The 17640-nt window shown below is 46.2% G+C and overlaps 2 protein-coding genes across 4 annotated transcripts in view; both read left to right on the top strand.

Annotated features, from left to right (window-relative positions):
• The window catches only part of AMPD1 (adenosine monophosphate deaminase 1), a 37109-nt gene that overhangs the window by 2049 nt on the left and 17420 nt on the right, over positions 1 to 17640 (top strand). The window contains exon 1 of one of the 2 annotated variants that reach the window (XM_030561794.1): positions 4511 to 4542. The exons of the other annotated variant lie outside the window; for it this stretch is intronic. The gene's annotated coding sequence lies outside the window, so the exon portion shown is untranslated. Of the gene's footprint in view, positions 1 to 4510; positions 4543 to 17640 lie in introns of those variants that run through there. 2 annotated transcript variants of the gene reach the window in all.
• NRAS (NRAS proto-oncogene, GTPase) overlaps positions 1 to 17640 on the top strand; it is a 32160-nt gene that overhangs the window by 8134 nt on the left and 6386 nt on the right. The window contains exon 6 of one of the 2 annotated variants that reach the window (XM_030561797.1): positions 16415 to 17451. The exons of the other annotated variant lie outside the window; for it this stretch is intronic. The gene's annotated coding sequence lies outside the window, so the exon portion shown is untranslated. Of the gene's footprint in view, positions 1 to 16414; positions 17452 to 17640 lie in introns of those variants that run through there. 2 annotated transcript variants of the gene reach the window in all.

The raw sequence follows: 17640 nt of genomic DNA, 5'->3' as shown, positions 1-17640 counted from the left end.
AATAAAGCTCTGTCAAATTAATATCTGGGAAGAGTAGCTGGGGAACATTCTCAATGGGAAAGGAGTCTTGGATTTCTGACTGGCTTGCACAGTGTGTAGTGTTTGCTCCAGACTGCAGTGCATGCAGTCTCTCCAAAAGCAAGGGCAAAGCTGGCAATAAAATATAGCACAGAAAATTGATCTGGCTTCTGATTATGTCTGACTTCAGAATCATCTGTGGCAGTGGTTGGCAGAATGAGGAAATTCAGTGATCAGCATAGAGAAGTTTTCTTGGTTTGCTGATGGGATTTTGGTGCTTGTTCTACCCCCAGCAGAGTATGAGTGAATCCGTGCACAAATCATGGAGATTCTTCCTGGAGCAAGATACCATTTGCTAGTTGGCATGAGCTAGGCCTCAGAAGTAAGGACACTCTTGTAATACTTTCCCAGTTATACAACTCTGTGGTATGTTGGGTCCTTCACTAGCCAATGTACCATTGGAATTGGACTCTGTGACCAGATGAGCTAAAGTAGAATATTTCAAAACCAGTAATCATCGTCGTGGTAAATCCCAAAGGGACATGGCCTCCTTGCAGATCAAGTGCCACCTGGATCAATCTCTGGATAGGAACTTAAGGTGGTCTGGCTGGATGTTCAGTTTAGGTCTATCACTGGCAGTTTTATCACACCATTAAAGTTTTGGACACCCACATGATCACTGGTCATATAGCAGCATTCCTTAGTAAACGTGCTTCAGAATTAGTTGTTTTTTCACACTAATGATATGTCCATATCAAGAAAGCTGCTGAAAATAAACCAGTGCTGAAGGACGTGGTTGCTGGGTTCAGCTCCGGATGTCTTTGTTTCTGATCTTGTTCAGCCGTTTTGATACGGAACAGCCGATGAAGATGATGAGAATTGAAAAACTCATGCCTATGTTCTACAGCCTTCCTCAGCACTCCATGTTTCACTTCTGTACAACAGAGTTGATATAACCATGTTCTATGGATCCACAGCTTTGTTGCAAGCTTGACATTATGATATCCTCACAGCGGCCACTGAAGGAGCTGAAATGTGGTGTCACGTTCTGCTGTACAAGTGTCCACATCTTTCAAGCATCCTCCAGCACTGTGTGACGCTGCCCAATTATCTGACAGCTCCCATCTTTTCAGTATCTCATCCAAACAAATTAATAGTAAACTGGTTGTAATCTGGAGCTGGAAGTTGCTTGATGGTAATGGCCAGGGACCTAATTTTAGCTGGATTAATAACCAGACCAATGCATGCTACTTCTCGCCTGATCAGATCAGCCATCAGCTGTAGATGCACCAGACTGAGCCAACAAGACGTCATCACCGTATTCAAGATCTCAGAGCGCAATGGTGTTCAGCTCAACGTCGCCAACAGCTGCCTCCTCAAGCTTATCCATCAACCAATAGTGCCAAAACGGAACAACAATCATGACTGAACGCAGCCTTGCCAAACTCCTGTGGTGCTAGGAAACCAAGCTGTGTATCTGCCATTGACTCAAATGCAGCTTTCCTTTCCATTATAGAGCTCTTCTGTCAATGACACTATCTTCCTAGGGATGCTAAGTCACTTCATCAGATCCACGCACTTGCTTGAGGCATTGAATCAAAGCCCTGACAGAAGCCTATAAAAAGTGTTGTTCAGGGCTTATTAAAGTCAGACACCTCAAAAACCTGTCTCAAGGTAAAGATCTGGTTGACAGTGGAAAAACTAGGTCTAAAGCTACAGGGAGTATCCCTGCCTTTGCCATGCAGTATATTGTTGATTCCAGAGCAAAGTATGGTTCCAAATCCCATCCAATCTGATAGTGTGTTTGCTCTAGGAAGAGCAGTTGGTATATCCCTGACAGAGGGAGCTCAGAGCCTTAACATGGACCCCACACAGCGGCTGGTGAGGGTTTTGTTTCAGCTTGCTGATAGCAGGACCATAGATTTTACTTTGAGATTTCCTCCTCCAATTAGAAAATGTTGGGAATGCTACTCTAATTACTGTATACCCCCAAATAATCATTAGTGACATTATATACAAGTGTAGTTCCTAAAATAACTTTGCTTTTGGCTGGTGTGAAACTGATACCTTATTTCAGAGTAAAATCTCTGTACATAAAACTTCCAATGATACACATACATGCGCAGGGATGGGTAGCATTATGGAGAGTGCTGCTTGGGATCTGCATGTTGGATTCTTGACTAAGGGTCCTTTTGTCTTGTGGTTTCTTGATCCCATTGTTTGAAGTTACAGGTCCCTCCTTACTGGGACAGGTCCAAGAAAACCCTTGGTAGTAAAACATGTACTGTCTTGTCTGTCAGTAACTGGAAACTTGTACATTTTCTTACGTGACAAGATGTGGTTCTTGATTCGCAAAAACGCTCCTAACACCTTGTGTTGGTAGTTGGTTATATGTCTGGGGTTGGCAGGGGGACATGAGAATTGTGAGTCTGGCATAATGTGTTGTCTGCTTTCTCTAAGCAACCATGATTGTGTTCTGAGGTGGCCCTATTGTGAGGACTTTGGGTCTTGTGTCTTGCATCTGCTCAGGTTATTGAAAGTAAGAGCCAACCTAGAAAGATCGTGGCCTGGGGATGCCCTGTGCAGGAGAGGCAGGTATCTCTGGCCACTAAGATTATTTTAGTCAGGTCTGTGCAAATTGTTTAGATTACCTGGAAATGTGAACTATTTTCTTCTGCCAGACTGTGTGGGAAAAGGGACAACAAGTGCAGTGTTTAAGGGATTTCTTTAGAAAGTATGCTATCAGAGCACACTCACAGGAAAGTATTAAGAAATCTTGTTCCTTTACAGCTGGTATTTGATGTTTAAAGGTCATGAGTTCAACCATATGAAGATTAAATATCCTATTTGGCTGGGTCTGCAGCATGTTAAGTAGCTGAAAGTGCATCTGAGAAGCATTCTCCATGTTAAAACAGTGTAACACATGCTATTTGTTGTTAAAAACACACTAACTATGACTCCAGCTTCTGGGAGGCTCTGGAGTTAATGTTTGAGCTTGCAAACTCTCATCTACTTTTTCTATAGCCTCCCTAAGTAGAACCCTTCCTGTTGGGAAATACCAAATCGTAAAGTTAATGAGACTGGACAAGGATTGTGTAATGTAGATTTTACCCTAGGATCCTTGGACAGGGGATTCAGTGGGAGATCTGTAGGACACACCCAAAGGTTGATCTACACAATCTCTGTATCATTCTTATCATATGAGTTTAGAAACAGCTACAGTTAAAGCAGTTCAGTCGTCTAGCGTGGCCACAAATATCCCAATGTGCTGGTGTATGTGTACAGGAATAAGCTGTACTGATAACTGAAAGAGTAGCTAGTAAGTGGAGCAAGGTCTCAAGTGAGGTTTCACAGGGATCTGCTCTGGATCCGGTGGTATTTAACATAGAATCATAGAACTGGAAGGGACCTCGAGAGGTCATTTAGTCCGGTTCCCTGTACTCAAGGCAGGTCTAAGTATTATCTAGACCAGTGCTTCTCAACCTGCGGCCCAATCAGCACAGAGCCGTGGTCCATGTGACATCCTCAGGACCCTATAAGTAGTAGTGGATGCAGCCCACAATGGTAAATAGGTTGAGAACCACTGATCTAGACCATCCCTGACAGGTGTTTGTGTAACTGGTTCTTAAAAATCTCCAACGACAGAGGTTCCACAGCCACCCTAGGCAATTTATTCCAGTGCTTAACTGCATGACAGTTAAGAAGATTTTCCTAATGTCCAACCTAAACCCCTCCTTGCTGCAATTTAAGCCAACTGCTTCTTGTCCTACCCTCAGAGGTTATGGAGAACATTTTTTCTACCTCTTCCTTGTAACAACCTTTTATGTACTTGAAAACTGTTGTAATGTCCCCTCTGTCTTCTCTTCTCCAGACTAAACAAACCCAACTTTTTCAATCTTCCCTCATAGATCATGTTTTCTAGACCTTTAATCATTTTTTTGTTCTTCTCTGAACTTTTTCCAATTTGTCCACATCTTTCCTGAAATGTGGCACCCAGAATTGGACACAGTACTCCAGCTGAGGCCTAATCAGCACAGAGTAAAGTGGAACATCTTTATTACAGACCTGCATATAGGAATAAAGAGCATACTGATCAAATTTGCAGATGACACGAGTGGGGGGGATTTGCCAACACTTTGGAGGATAGAGCTAAAATTCAGAGGGATCTTGATAAATTGGAGAACTAGGCTATAAACAATAAAATGAAATTCAACAGATAAATATGAGGTGTTACATTTATAGAAGAAAAAGGAAATGCACAAATACAGAATGGGAGATAACTGGCTTGGCAGTAACACTGCTGAGAAGGACCTGGGAGTTGTGCTGGAGTCAGCATGAGTCAGCAGTAGGATGCTGTTGCAAAAAAAAAAGCAAATGCTATTTTAGGATGTATTAACAGAGGTATCCAAGTCACAGGAGGTGATAGTACTACTCAGCACTGGTGAGGCCTCAGCTGGAGTAGTGTGTCCAGTTTTGGCCAACAATGTATAGAAAGGATGTAGAGAAACTGGAAAGGATCCAGAGATGAATGACAAAGATGATCAAAGGGATGAATTCAAGCCATATGACCAAAGGCTGAAGGAACTGGGTATGTTTAGTTTGGAAAAGAGGAGATAAAGGGGTGACATGATAGCGCTCTTCAAATACTTGAAAGGCTGCCATAAAAAAAGATGGCGAAAAGTTGTTCTCTCTTGCTGCCCCGAGGGCATGACAAGAAGTAGTGGGTTCACACTACAGCATAGCAAATTTCGATTAAATCTCAGGGAAAAAACTTCTTAATTGTAATAACAGTGGAACAGACTGGCTAGGGAGGTTGTGGAAACTCCTTCGCTGGAGGTATTCAAAGAGAGGCCGGATGGTCATCTGTCTTGGATGGTTTAGACCCAACAAATCCTGCATCTTGGCAGGGGGCTAGACTAGATGACCCTTGTGTTTCCTTCTAATCTATGATTCTAAAATTCTATAACAAGCTCCTGTATAACTGCATCCACGCTAGGAGTTGCACATATTAACTATATGTATTCCTAAACCAGTATTGTTAAAGTGGTTCAAAAACTATGGCCAAGACCAGTGTGAAGCAACTGACTGTACTTTGTCTCCTAGCTATATTTAACTGTAATCATAAAAAGGCCATTAACTCTAACAGCCCCCAGTGCACTCAGGTCTCAGACACACAACATCAGAGTACATAAGATCTCAAGAGCCCCCTTCCCTGTGTGTTACAACACCTGAAGTGTTGTTGTGACAGGTACTTTGCTCACCTTAGGAACTTCTGCCTTAATCTATTATTTGGCTGAGTGCCATAAGCCAAGCTGAGCACATCCATCCCTCGTTCACTCAGGGTAACCCACTGTAGGAGGCTCATTCTCTCCTAGTCCAGAGACTTAGAGTGACAGGCTTGATCAGGGAAGTGCATGTTTGGGCAAAAGTCTGGGGCAGATAAATTGGAGAGACTGGAGATGAGATGGTCAAGTGCAGGCACAAACTCACTTGGGAGCTAGTTCCTCTGTGTGCTGAGCGCTTACCTAGTATTGCATTCTGTACCTTGCCTCTGCAGCATGAGAGCAGGCCCTTGAGCTATGTCCCTGTGTTGGTGGAAGGCTTCTTCTCTTCTACCTGCTCTTCTGTTTTGTCTGTTCTCCTTAGTTCTGTTGTCTAGGTCACATCAAGTCATTTCGTAGGTCCTGATCCAAAGCCCAGAAAAGTCCATGGGAAGACTCTCATTGAATTTACTGGGCTTTGAATCGGGCCCATTGTACATGGGCTCTCAAACATCATATTGCTCAGTGGTGATCTCCTGCTAGGATAAGTCTGATCTATCTAAGGGCTTTCCAGCAGTTCATTCCTCCTTGCATCAATACTGCCACCATAGCTCTGTTACTACAAATGTCAAATCTAAACCAGGTGTATGATCATGATGAAACTGGACTCATCCTTATGCACTCTCACTTCTTCTTCTTTCTCTTCTCCCTCCTCCCTTGCATATGTTGCTACCCCATATAGTGATCTCAATAAAACTCGCAGCAAACATATTTACCTTCCAAGAGTTTCATGGCTGAGCTCTATGTTTGCTGTTCTGATTGTTCTCCATAAATCCTTTCTGGTACTGCAAGCTAGTTGACTGATTCTAACACCCGTTAAGAATAAGGCTGCTGTATCCTCCATGCCCAACATCCATTACAGAGTGTAATGTATTTACTGGTTTTGAGTTGATTTGGGAGAGAGCTAAATGGGGAAAATCTAAGCATATAGCGTGAAAGCAGCACAGCACTCATCTTGCTGGTGAATGATTTTGTATGCTGGAATTTTTCAAGCTACAAAACCTGATTTATTATTTTTAAAATATATTTTTCATTGGGTTTGCATATGCGTAGCTGTGGCCAAATCTCCGTCAGCGTATCGTCAGCCACTTGTAGGAGTTCTGTGTAGTGGGGATGGGACTCAAACCCAAGAATTTTTTAAGGCTGGTTGGGAGGTGAGGGGGCCACAAATCCAAATACAAACAATATTTTCATGTAATTTTTTTATTTTTTTTATTTAAGTTTAGAGAGTATCGGGGTAGCCGTGTTAGTCTGGATCTGTAAAAAGCAACAGAGTCCTATGGCACCTTATAGACTAACAAATGTATTGGAGCATAAGTTTTTGTGGGTGAATACCCACGTTGTCTGACGTCACATGCATCCGACAAAGTGGGTATTCACCCACGAAAGCTTCTGCTCCAATACATCTGTTAGTCTATAAGGTGCCATAGGACTCTGTTGCTTTTTTCAGTTTAGAGAGGTCTTCCAATGTGGACGTCTCCTGTTTGTTAGTGCACAGTAGCCTGAAAGTGAAACTCGCAATACTACCTTCGCTGTCTCAGCTGAGAGAAACAGACTCAAGCAGCATAAATGAGACCAAGAAAATGAGATTATTTTTTTAAGGTAATCATTGGTTAATAATCTCAGGTGATGGTAACAGAGGAAAGATATTTTTTTAAAATACACCCCTACCTCGAGATAACGGTGTCCTTGGGAGCCAAAAAATCTTACCGCGTTATATTGAACTTGCTTTGATCCACCGGAGTGTGCAGCTCTGCCTCCCCCCCCCCCCCCCCGGAGCACTGCTTTACCGTATTATATCTGAATTTGTGTTATATCGGGTCGTGTTATATTGAGGTAGAGGTGTACATGACTTTTTTTTATCCTGATAGCCCTTATATCCTAGATAGCAAAGTGGTGACTTGCACAATATTGCTTTAACATCCCCACTCTGCTAATGTTTAAGAGAGTTCAATATGTATTATTCTTACTGTTCATTCTACTGTTGTTTGTAATAGAATTCAGGTATTAACAAAGGGTAGATTTGGTTTCAAGTAATTTCTGGGCTCTTTGGTGTCTCAGTTGTATACACATGACACTCCACATGCCTTTGGACTGCCAAACCCAGATGAAAATAGTAATGTGCAATCTGCAGGATAGATGGGAACTGTCAGGAGTCTGTATCCTGGATCAAGGGGCTACTTTATGTTCCATTGGAAAGATAGCCGTTTTCAATAGACTCTCACTGATTTAAATTTAAAATCAGTTATTTTGCTTATAAAAGTATTTTTTAAAAGAATAAACCGTGAAATCTTTGGTTATTTATATGTGTTGGGGATCATTAACTGGGGAAGGGTACCCACCCTTTACTGCAGTGTGCTCACTGGACAATGCTGGCCATCCTTTCTCTGCAAGAATTGTAGATTTCTTGAACAATTCCTCAAATTGTCATCACTGTCTCTCAGCAGTAGCCACACACATACATCTGTGAATTACACAGGGGGCTGAAACTGCTACAAGGGACCAATACTATTCTTGGTGGCCACTATCCTGACAAAGGACACTTCCTACAAGTGTGAAAAAATATTTGCATATCTTCTGTTCATTCTCTGCTGCTAAGTGTCCCTGATGCAAAATCAGTTGTTCTGGGGAAAATTCCATCTTAAATTCTTGTTCAATAATAGCTTTTGCAATTGTTCAGTCTTTTTGAGTTAATAAATTCTATGGCGTCAGTTGCAAGTGGGTTGCAAGTACTCTTTTAGGACCAGTAGACTATGTGTATGTTTCTCTTTGCCCATCATGTTGCTGCAATTTGGTGGTGGACACAGAATCTAGACTGTTCCTTATATGTTAAAAAGGAACAATACTATGGAGTTTGTAGTCACAGAATGCTTCACAATTTGAAATGATAGTGAATAAAAAGAACACTGATGTTAAACAATCCAGATTAATAGATTTTAATGTTAGAAAGGAACCATTATGATGTAGTCTGACTCTTGTATATTGCAGGGCAGAGAGTTTCACCCATTGAATCTGTCAGTGAAGAGAAAAGACGGTTACTCACCTTTGTAACTGTTGTTCTTCGAGATGTGTTGCTCATATCCATTCCAATTAGGTGTGTGCGCGGCACGTGCACAATCGTTGGAAGATTTTACCCTAGCAACACTCGATGGGTCTGCTGAGGCACCCCCTGGAGTGCGCCCTCATGGCGCCAGATATGTGCCTCTACTGATCCAGCACCCACTCAGTTCCTTCTTGCCGGCTACTCTGACAGAGGGGAAGGAGGGCAGGTTTGGAATGGATATGAGCAACACATCTTGAAGAACAACAGTTACAAAGGTGAGTAACCGTCTTTTCTTCTTCGAGTTCTTGCTCATATCGATTCCATTTAGGTGACTCCCAAGCCTTACCTAGACAGTGGGGTCAGAGTGAGATGTCGCAGAGTGAAGGACTGCTGAACCAAATGCAGCATCACCCCTGGACTGCTGCACTATCGCATAGTGGGAAGCAAAGGTATGAACCGATGACCAAGCTGTTGCCCTACAGATCTCCTATATGGATACATGAGCCAGGAAGGCAAAGGACGAAGCTTGAGCCCGAGTGGAGTGGGCAGTAAGGTGCATAGTTGGGACACCAGCCAAGTCATAGTAGGCACAGATGCATGATGTGATCCAGGATGAGATGTGCTGTTTGGAGACTGGAAGACTCTTCATCCAGTATGCCAGAGCTACAAACAGCTGGGTTGTCGTCCTAAAAGGTTTCTTTAGTTCAGTGTAAAAGGCGAGGCCCCTGCAAATGTCTAGGGAGTGCAACTGTTGTTCTTGTCGAGAAGAGTGCGGCTTTGGATAGAAGACTGGAAGGAAGATGTCCTGGTTGACATGGAAGGCAGGCACCACCTTAGGAAGGAAGGAAGAGTGTGGTCACAGCTGTACCTTGTCCTTATGAAACACCAAATACGGTGGGTCCGATGTGAGGGCTCGAAGCTTTGACACACATCTCACCGAAGTGATGGCTACAAGGAAAGCTGTTTTCCAGGAAAGGTACAGGAGCAAGCAAGTGGCCTCTGCTCGAACAGGGCACCCATGAGTCTGGATAGGACCAGGCTGAGGTCCCACATAGGGGCTGGATGTCGAGTTTGCGGGTACAGATGTTCCAGTCCCTTGAGAAACCTGCTGACCATGGGATTGGAGAAGACCGAGCGCCTATTTTCGCCCAGGTGGAAGGCCGAAATCGCTGCTAGGTGTACTCTGATGGATGAAACTGCTAGGCCTTGCTGCTTCAAGGACAAGAGATGGTAGGTACTTGCATCTCCAGAGGGGCAGTGTTGGTCAGGGCACACCAGCAGGAGAAACTCTTCCACTTGACCAAATATGTGGACCTAGTAGAGGGCTGTCTGCTACCCAAAAGTATGTTCTGCACCGAGCAGGAGCAACGTAGCTCAAATTGGGTTAGCCATGCAGCATCCATGCTGTGAGATGGAGGGATTGCAGGTCCGGATGACAGAGTCGGCCGTTTTCCTGAGTGATCAGGTCCAGCCATAGCGGAAGTGGAATTGAGGTGGTCACCGACAGATCAAGGAGAGTGGTATACCAATGTTGCCTGGGCCACACAGGGGCGATCAAGATTAAGTGGGCCTTGTCTCTGCGCAACTTGAGAAGGACCTTGTGGACTAACGGGAATGGAGGAAAGGCATAAAACAGGTGGTCTTTCCACGGTATAAGGGAAGGTGTCCGACAGGGAGCCCCGGGAGCGCCCCTGGAGAGAGCAGAACACCTGGCACTTCCGATTCTCGCAAGAGGTGAAAATGTTTATGTGGGGAAATCCCCACTTCCAGAAAAAGAGAATGGTTAACGTCTGGGTGAGTCTACCAATTGTGAGCCAGAAAGGATCTGCTGAGGTGATCTGCCAAGGTGTTCTGGACTTCTGGGAGAAACGATGCCACCAGGTCAATTGAGTGGGCTATGCAGAATTCCCACAGGCGAACGGCTTCCTGACAGAGGTGGGGGATGATTGTGCTCCCCCTTGTTTGTTGATGTAAAACGGCCATTATGTTACTGTGAAAACTGTGACACAACAGCCCTGAAGGTGTTTGCGGAATGCCTGACACGCCAGGCGTACAGCTCTCAATTCCCATATGTTGTTGTGCAGGAATATCTCTTGTCTGGACCAAAGGCCATGTGTTTGAAGGTCCACAAGGTGAGCGCCCCAGCCCAGAAATGATGTATCAGTGGTTAGGACCAGGGTGGGCTGTGAGGCATGGAATGGCGTCCTTCCGAATACCGAGTTGGGTTCAGCCACCAGACCAGGGAGGTTAAGATTTCTGTCAGTACCGTGAGCTCTGTGTCTAAATTGTCCCGGCCTGGATGGTACACAGATGAGAGCCAGGCCTGAAGTGGCCAGAGGCACAGTCTGGCATGTCTGGTCATGCAGATGCAGGACGCCATGTGTCCTAGTAGACTGAGGCACGTGCGTCCTGTCGAGGTCGGGAAGCTTTGGAGGCCATGGATAATGCTTGCCATGGACTGGAAGCAGCCGTGCAGTAGGCATGCACGGGCGAGATTTGAATCCAGGACTGCTCCGATGAAGTCTATTCTTTGGGTCGGCTGCAAAGTGGACTTTTCGACATTGAGCAGCAGGCCCAGCTGTCTGAACAAGCTCATGGTGAACTGAACATGAGATTGCACCTGGACATCGGAGCAACCCCGAATGAGCCAGTCGTCGAGGTACGGAAACACTTGGATCCGATGCCGACGGAGTGAGGCAGCCATGATGGCCATACATTTTGTAAAGATCCTTGGTGCTGTGGATAGACCAAAGGGAAGGACGGTAAATTGGAAGTGCTGTTGATTGACCACAAAGCGAAGGAAGCGCCTGTGCAGCGGGTAAATCGCTATGTGGAAGCACGTGTCTTTCATGTCGAGGGTGGCATACCAGTCTCCAGGTACCAGGGAAGGAATAATGGTCCCCAGGGAAACCATGCAGAACTTCAACTTTACCATGAATTTGTTGAGCCCGGGCAGGTCCAGAATGGGCCGTAGTGCCCCCGCTTTGCCTTGGGGATTAGGACGTAGTGGGAGTAAAACCTCCTGCTCCTTAGTATCTTTGGAACCTCCTCTATAGTTGTGATAGTTAGCATTTGCACCTCCTGTAGGAGGAGTTGCTCATGAGAGGGGTCCCTGAAGAGGGATGGGGAGGGAGGATGGGAGGGGGGGGACAAAACAAATTGAAGGTGGTACCCACTTTCCACTATACGTAGGACCCAGCGGTCCGACATTATGCAGGACCGCACAGAGAGGAAATAGGACAGCCGGTTGGTGAAAGATGGGAAAGGATCCTGGAAGGAGATTTGTGCTCCGCCCTCGGGCGCACCTTCAAAAATTTTGTTTGGACCCTGCTAGTGGTTGGGGGATGGGGCCTGGTTCTGGCCCATCTGAGGACCAGATTGTCTCCTCCTACCACCCTGGCCACATCTTCTAGAGAAGTTCTGTCTTGGCTGAGGGTTATGGTAGGTGCGCTGTGGTTGGGGTCGGAAGGGCCTATGTTGCGTCACCAAGGTATGCATGCCCAATGATGGCCTGGTTATCCTTCAGACTCTGGAATCAGTTTTGTCTGAAAATAGACCATGGCCATCAAAGGGCAGGTCCTGAATAGTTTGCTGCGGTTCCGGCGGGAGACCGGAGACCAGCCGCCACGAACTGCGGCACATAGCTATGCCCAAGACCAGACTCCTAGCTGCCAAGTCTGCTGCCTCTATTGAGGCTTGCAGAGATGTCCTGGCTACTTTCTTGCCCACCTCCAGTAAGGCCCCGAACTCCCCCCTGGACTTCTGAGGAATAAATTCTTTGAACTTTCCCATCGAGTTCCCGGTATTGTAATTATAGCAACTCAAGAGGGTCTGCTGATTAGCCACTTTGAGTTGTAGGCCGCCAGTAGAATATATCTTGCGCCTGAACAAATCCAGGCGCCTAGCGTTCTTGGATTTAGGAGCAGGAGCTTGTTGGCCGTGTCTTTCCATGTCATTAACGGACTGTACGACAAGGGAGTATGGTTGGGGGCGAATATACAGGTACTCGTAGTCTTTGGAGATGATCAAGTACTTCCTCCCCACTCCCTTGGCAGTGGGAGGAATAGACGCCGGAGATTGCCAAATTGTATGGACATTAGTCTGGATGATCAGAATAAACAGCAGGGCTATATGTGTTGGGGTATCATCAGATAAAATGTCGACTACCGGATCCTTGACCACCACCACCACCTCCACCTGGAGGTTCATGTTTTGTGCCACCTTGCGAAGCAAGTCTTGGTGTGCATAGAGGTGGGGGACCAGAGGAGGATGTACCCACTACTGCCTCGTCAGGCGAAGACAAGGAGGGACTAACGGGTCTTGAGGCAAGTCTTGCTGGGGGGGGATCCAGCTGCCCTAGGTCCACCATGCTAGGGGCACGGGCCTGAGCTGAGGGTAGGGCTGTCGCCTCCGAGCCCCCCTGGGGGGGGGCCACTGACAGTGGCCTCCAAGACCCAGGGTTCTGAGTGGGCAGAGCAAGAAGCCCCCAAGGGGACACGTTGGGCTTGATGGTATGCCCAGGGGGTCCAAAAGGACCATTGTGGAGGTCCCTGAGCGGGATCCTGCCCTTTATCATGCCTTTGGCTAGTGCCGTCCACGTCTTGGTCATGGACATGGTATCCACTTTCCACTTGGGACGCCCTCAAGTTAGGGCGGGACGGCCAAGATGGAGCCGCCCACTCATGCTGGGTCGCACTGTCCTGCCTTGGTGCCTCGCGCTATGCAGATGGAGATTGGTGCCACGGTCTTGAACGGTACCGCAACCTGGATCGGGACCAACAGTCGTGTCGGTGCCAAGAGGCAGATCTGGATCTCAACAAAGATCTACGGGCGGAGTGATTGCCGGGATCGACGTCAAGTCGATTGGTGCCAGGATCTGGACCAGTACCAATTGTACCGGGAAGGAGATCTTTGTGAGGCAGAGCGGCATCAAAAGTGCAACCGGCACCAAGATGGTGATCAGTGCCAGGACTACGAGTGGTGCTGTGGATGAGACCAACCTTGAGATCGGGACCGCGACCTGGATTGGGACCAAGATCAGTGCCAACCCCTCTTGTTCTGCGACGGAGTGCGCATCATGGAGGGCTTCTCTTCTGAGGGAACAGCCAGCACTGGCGGTACCAAAGGTTGCGCTGGTCCCAGCTCAGTGAACGCAATCAGGTCACGTGTCGTGGAGAAAGTCTCCGGGGTGGAAGGTAGGCTGAGCTCGACTACAGTACACACCGGGGAGCTTATGTGCACCGGATTCAACGGTGCTTCTGGCGCCAGAATCAACAGTGCCCGAGTTGGAGCCTTTGCGGGGCGGTCCGGGACAGGACGCTGCTCCAAGGGAGGCACAGGCAGTGCCGGCAACTGTAAAGGAGCAGCAAGTTGCTTGTGCTGCTTCTTGGGTCCCAGAGACATCAAGTGGTGTCACGCTGGTAGCAGTGCTGGAGATGTCCGGTGCCGGGAGTCTTTGCCGGTTCTGGGTTGTGAAGCTGTTGTTTCCAGTGCCGGAGGCGCGCTTCGGACCAACAGCACCAGGTCTCGGCGCGGAGCCGAGGACATTGGGCTAAGTGCCGCTTCCATAAGGAGCTGCTTCAAACGAAAGTCCCACTCCTTTTTTGTCCGAGGCTTGAATGCCTTATAAATGTGGCACTTATCTGATTGATGGGATTCCCCCAGGCACTTCAAACAGGAGTCGTGGGGGTCTCCCGTAGGCATTGGCTTAAGGCAGGCTGAGCACAGTTTGAAACCCAGAGACCTAGGCATGAGCCCGGGTAGGGAGGGATGGGGAGAAATCCCTTACCCCCAATTACTATGTACACTAACAACAATAACTACTATTAACTACAATTAGAAACTAACAACAACTACTCTATAACAACTGTCTACAAGTATAAACGAGCTAAGAGCTAGGGAAGTGGAGATCAGCTAAGCTGCACTCCACAGTTTCAATGACCATCATGGCCGGTAAGAAGGAACTGAGGGGGTGCTGGTTCGGCAGGGGCATATATCCGGCGCCATAAGGGTGCCACTCCAGGGGGCGCCTCAGCCAACCCACCGAGTGTTGCTAGGGTAAAATCTTCCGACGATCATGCACATGGCGTGCGCACACCTAATTGGAATCAATATGAGCAAGCACTTGAAGAATTCATTTTGCCTGCTACATAAGTGACACCATCAAGCCCAATAACTTGTGGTTGAACTAGTGTGTATCTTTTAGGAAGTCATTCAACCTTGTTTTAAAGAGTCCAACTGATGAGGAATTGAGAATCTTTTTCAGGAGTTAATTATCTTGGCTGTTTTAAAAAAACATTATCTCAATTCCAATTAGAATTTTTGTAACTTCAGTGTTTCAGCATATTACCTCTATGCATGAAACCAAGTAGCATGAATCACTGAAACCACAGTATCACAGACAAGTGAGACAAGGCTGAACTCTGCCTGATTAGGCTTTTATGCCATATTTGTCACTGCTGCAAGAGTGCTGGTGTGTGGTTCCATTTTCAAAGAAACTTAGGCCATTATTTAAATGCTGACAATTCTCACTTCTGTACAGCCACTCTACGGAGCTCCCCATCTAAATGCACCCCAAACCTCTCTGGTCATGCAGAAGAAGACTATGTTAAAACATTTATTTTTCCATCTTTAGGAATCACATTTGTGAGCTTTGTGGGAGGTTTGGAGTCTACTGCTCTCCCTCCATACGCTTACTGTTCACTGTAATTCCTGAGAGCGCTGTACCTTAGCAGAGTGTTAAAGTCAAGGTGGGTTGTGAAGACATGGATGGAGGAAGCTGCCTCTTTCAAGTGGGATCATGTGCCTTGCCTTCTTGTGCAGCCTTTTGCTTCATACCAGACTGAAATCCAGCCTGCTGGGTGGTGGCCGCTGCATGTGAAGAGTGTGCTGGTTTCAAGTTCTTTCTGAGTAATGGACTTATGCCAGTGTTTGCTGCTAATTCCAGCCATCCCTGTAGCCTTCAAGGTCATGCAAAGTCAAGCTTAGCTGCATGGCTATTTGATATCCCCCAAAATAAGTAGGTCGGATGAGGCCTATCACTTGTACTTATTTTCCTCACTCTCCAAACAGGCACAACAGAATTTGGAGTATGTGACAATCACACAGCAAGTCCCAGCTCCCATGGGGGCAACTATTGTTGTAAAATTTGGAGCTGAGGGTTGCAATCTGAGTAGAGATGACACAACAGTGAAGCAGCAGGGATTGATGTTAGTGTAAATTAAGCTCATAAGACATTGAGAGAGCTATGTGGCATGTTTAGGTGAAGTTTACTGTAGAACACATTTTATTTCTGGTGCTATAGAGAAATCTTTACTCTAGCAGGACTCTGGTCTGGCCCTCTGACTGTTACTGACCTCCTTCTGGGATCTAATTGGCTTATGTTGCAGGGTGGGATGCAAGGCCATTTAACTGAACAGGCTCAGCCCATAGCTGAGGAATCTGGTCAATGAATAGCGCATGGCTGAGAGGAATTCTCTCCGGGAATTAGTGCTAATAACTGGCCCAGTGTGCTGGTGAGGACCTACTGCGCTAATTTCATCACATCATTCACAAGCCGGGGTGTGTCTATGAAATTAATGGAAATGTAATATTTCTCTGACAACTTAAGCTGACTTTTGGCTTGCCTGACAAAACTGTCAGCCAAGGGTCCAGATTTGGACACCTCATCTGGCAACAGGTGCTCCTAGAGGCAGCAAGACCGGGGCAAAGGATGTTGCTAAAAGCTAAGATCTACCCTAGTGTCTGATAAAATGTTTCAGCCTCCTCCCTTGTAAGGAGGCCTGTGCTGAGGAGCAGCCAGGAGCAAGCAAGCCTATTAGGAATTTAGTGCTGGGTTTCTGAGGCCTGTGCCTGGGAAGGCTGCTTAATGCTGAGAGTAAATGGCTCACCGGTGATGCAGACCAAAGGCTGAAAAAGTTCACAGCTGGATAAAAACGGAAAGATCACACTTTCATGTTCAGTGTTTCAACTTAATGAAGATTTAATTCTGAGTATTGTATCACATAACACATCCCTACTAATGTTTCTGCAGATGACCCTATCGGAGCTCAGCTGCACTGACTTTTCAGTTTAAAACAGTGAGAGGACTGAGAGATCATAGGAAAAAGAAGAAATTTCAGCCTTCAAAGTCATTCTTGGTTTCTGATGTGAATCCTCTGACCTTGACATCCAATCCAAAAAGATTTTAAGCAAATGAAGCCTTTATAGGGTAATAATGTGCAGGAGACATTGGTTTTATAGGATTTAAATAAAAGAATCATCCAGACGGTGATGTGGGGTCTGGGTTCCTAAAACCAAGTCTCAGATTTTATTATTTATAAAGCTTAATCAAAGGAGCAGGGATAGAAGGAAGCAGTGCAAGCCCTGGCTTTAGTCAGCAGTCTTCTATATCTCACAGTGTCTTAGACCAAGATCATAAAGCCCAGGCCCGAGGAGAGAGCATAGAAATCTCTCTTGATTGACAATAGGGTCTGGGTCATGATGAGGCTCCCAGGTGCTAAGGTAATACAAATAAATAATCATAACATGAGACGGACCATCCCACCATTCTCCTGATTGCCAGCTGCATGTTCATTTGCAGGCAAGTAAAGCAACTCATTTGCCAAGAGTCTTTGGCAAAGGGCAGGTCCCAATGTACCATCATGGAAGATAACTGGAGAGTGTAAAAATCAGTGATATAGTCCAAGAGCCCCTGAGAGTATCTTGATTATAACCCAGCTGAGGATTAACATGAGAAGCAGTGACACCCACAGAACTTGAATGAAATGTTTCTGAAAGGTTCTTTGAGTGACTTGGAAATGATTTGTGAAGGTGCTGGACTGGTGGCACTTCTGCTGTAGGCTTCCTGTGTGACCTTGGATAAATAATTTATTCTCCCTGTCTCAGTTCCCCATCTGCAAAATGTGGATAATACTTCCTTTAGACCATCCAGCTGTTTAGACTGTAAGCTCCTTGGGGTAGTGTCACTATGTGTATGCACAGTGTGTAGCACGATGGGCTCCTGAACTCAGCTGATGTCTCTAGGGCCCACAGTAATGCAAATAATAAAACAATAAGGTCTTCTCGCAGGAGAACTGGTCAGTCTGTTTTCTTCTCTGTTACACAATCACAAGCTGTGTGACTATGACAAGTTTAGCCATGAATGTTTTGCTTGAGCTGTACTAATTTTAATTCAGTTTCTTTTAACCCCTTCCCCAATAAATAAAAACAAAGCCAGCAGCTGGGCCCATTACAGACCAGTATTGTCTGCTCCCCCTG

Source organism: Gopherus evgoodei, chromosome 4, assembly GCF_007399415.2.
Source record: "Gopherus evgoodei ecotype Sinaloan lineage chromosome 4, rGopEvg1_v1.p, whole genome shotgun sequence".
Taxonomy (NCBI): Eukaryota; Metazoa; Chordata; order Testudines; family Testudinidae; genus Gopherus; species Gopherus evgoodei.
The sequence above is the reverse complement of the archived record's forward strand: the minus strand, read 5'-3'. Positions and strand labels throughout refer to the sequence as shown.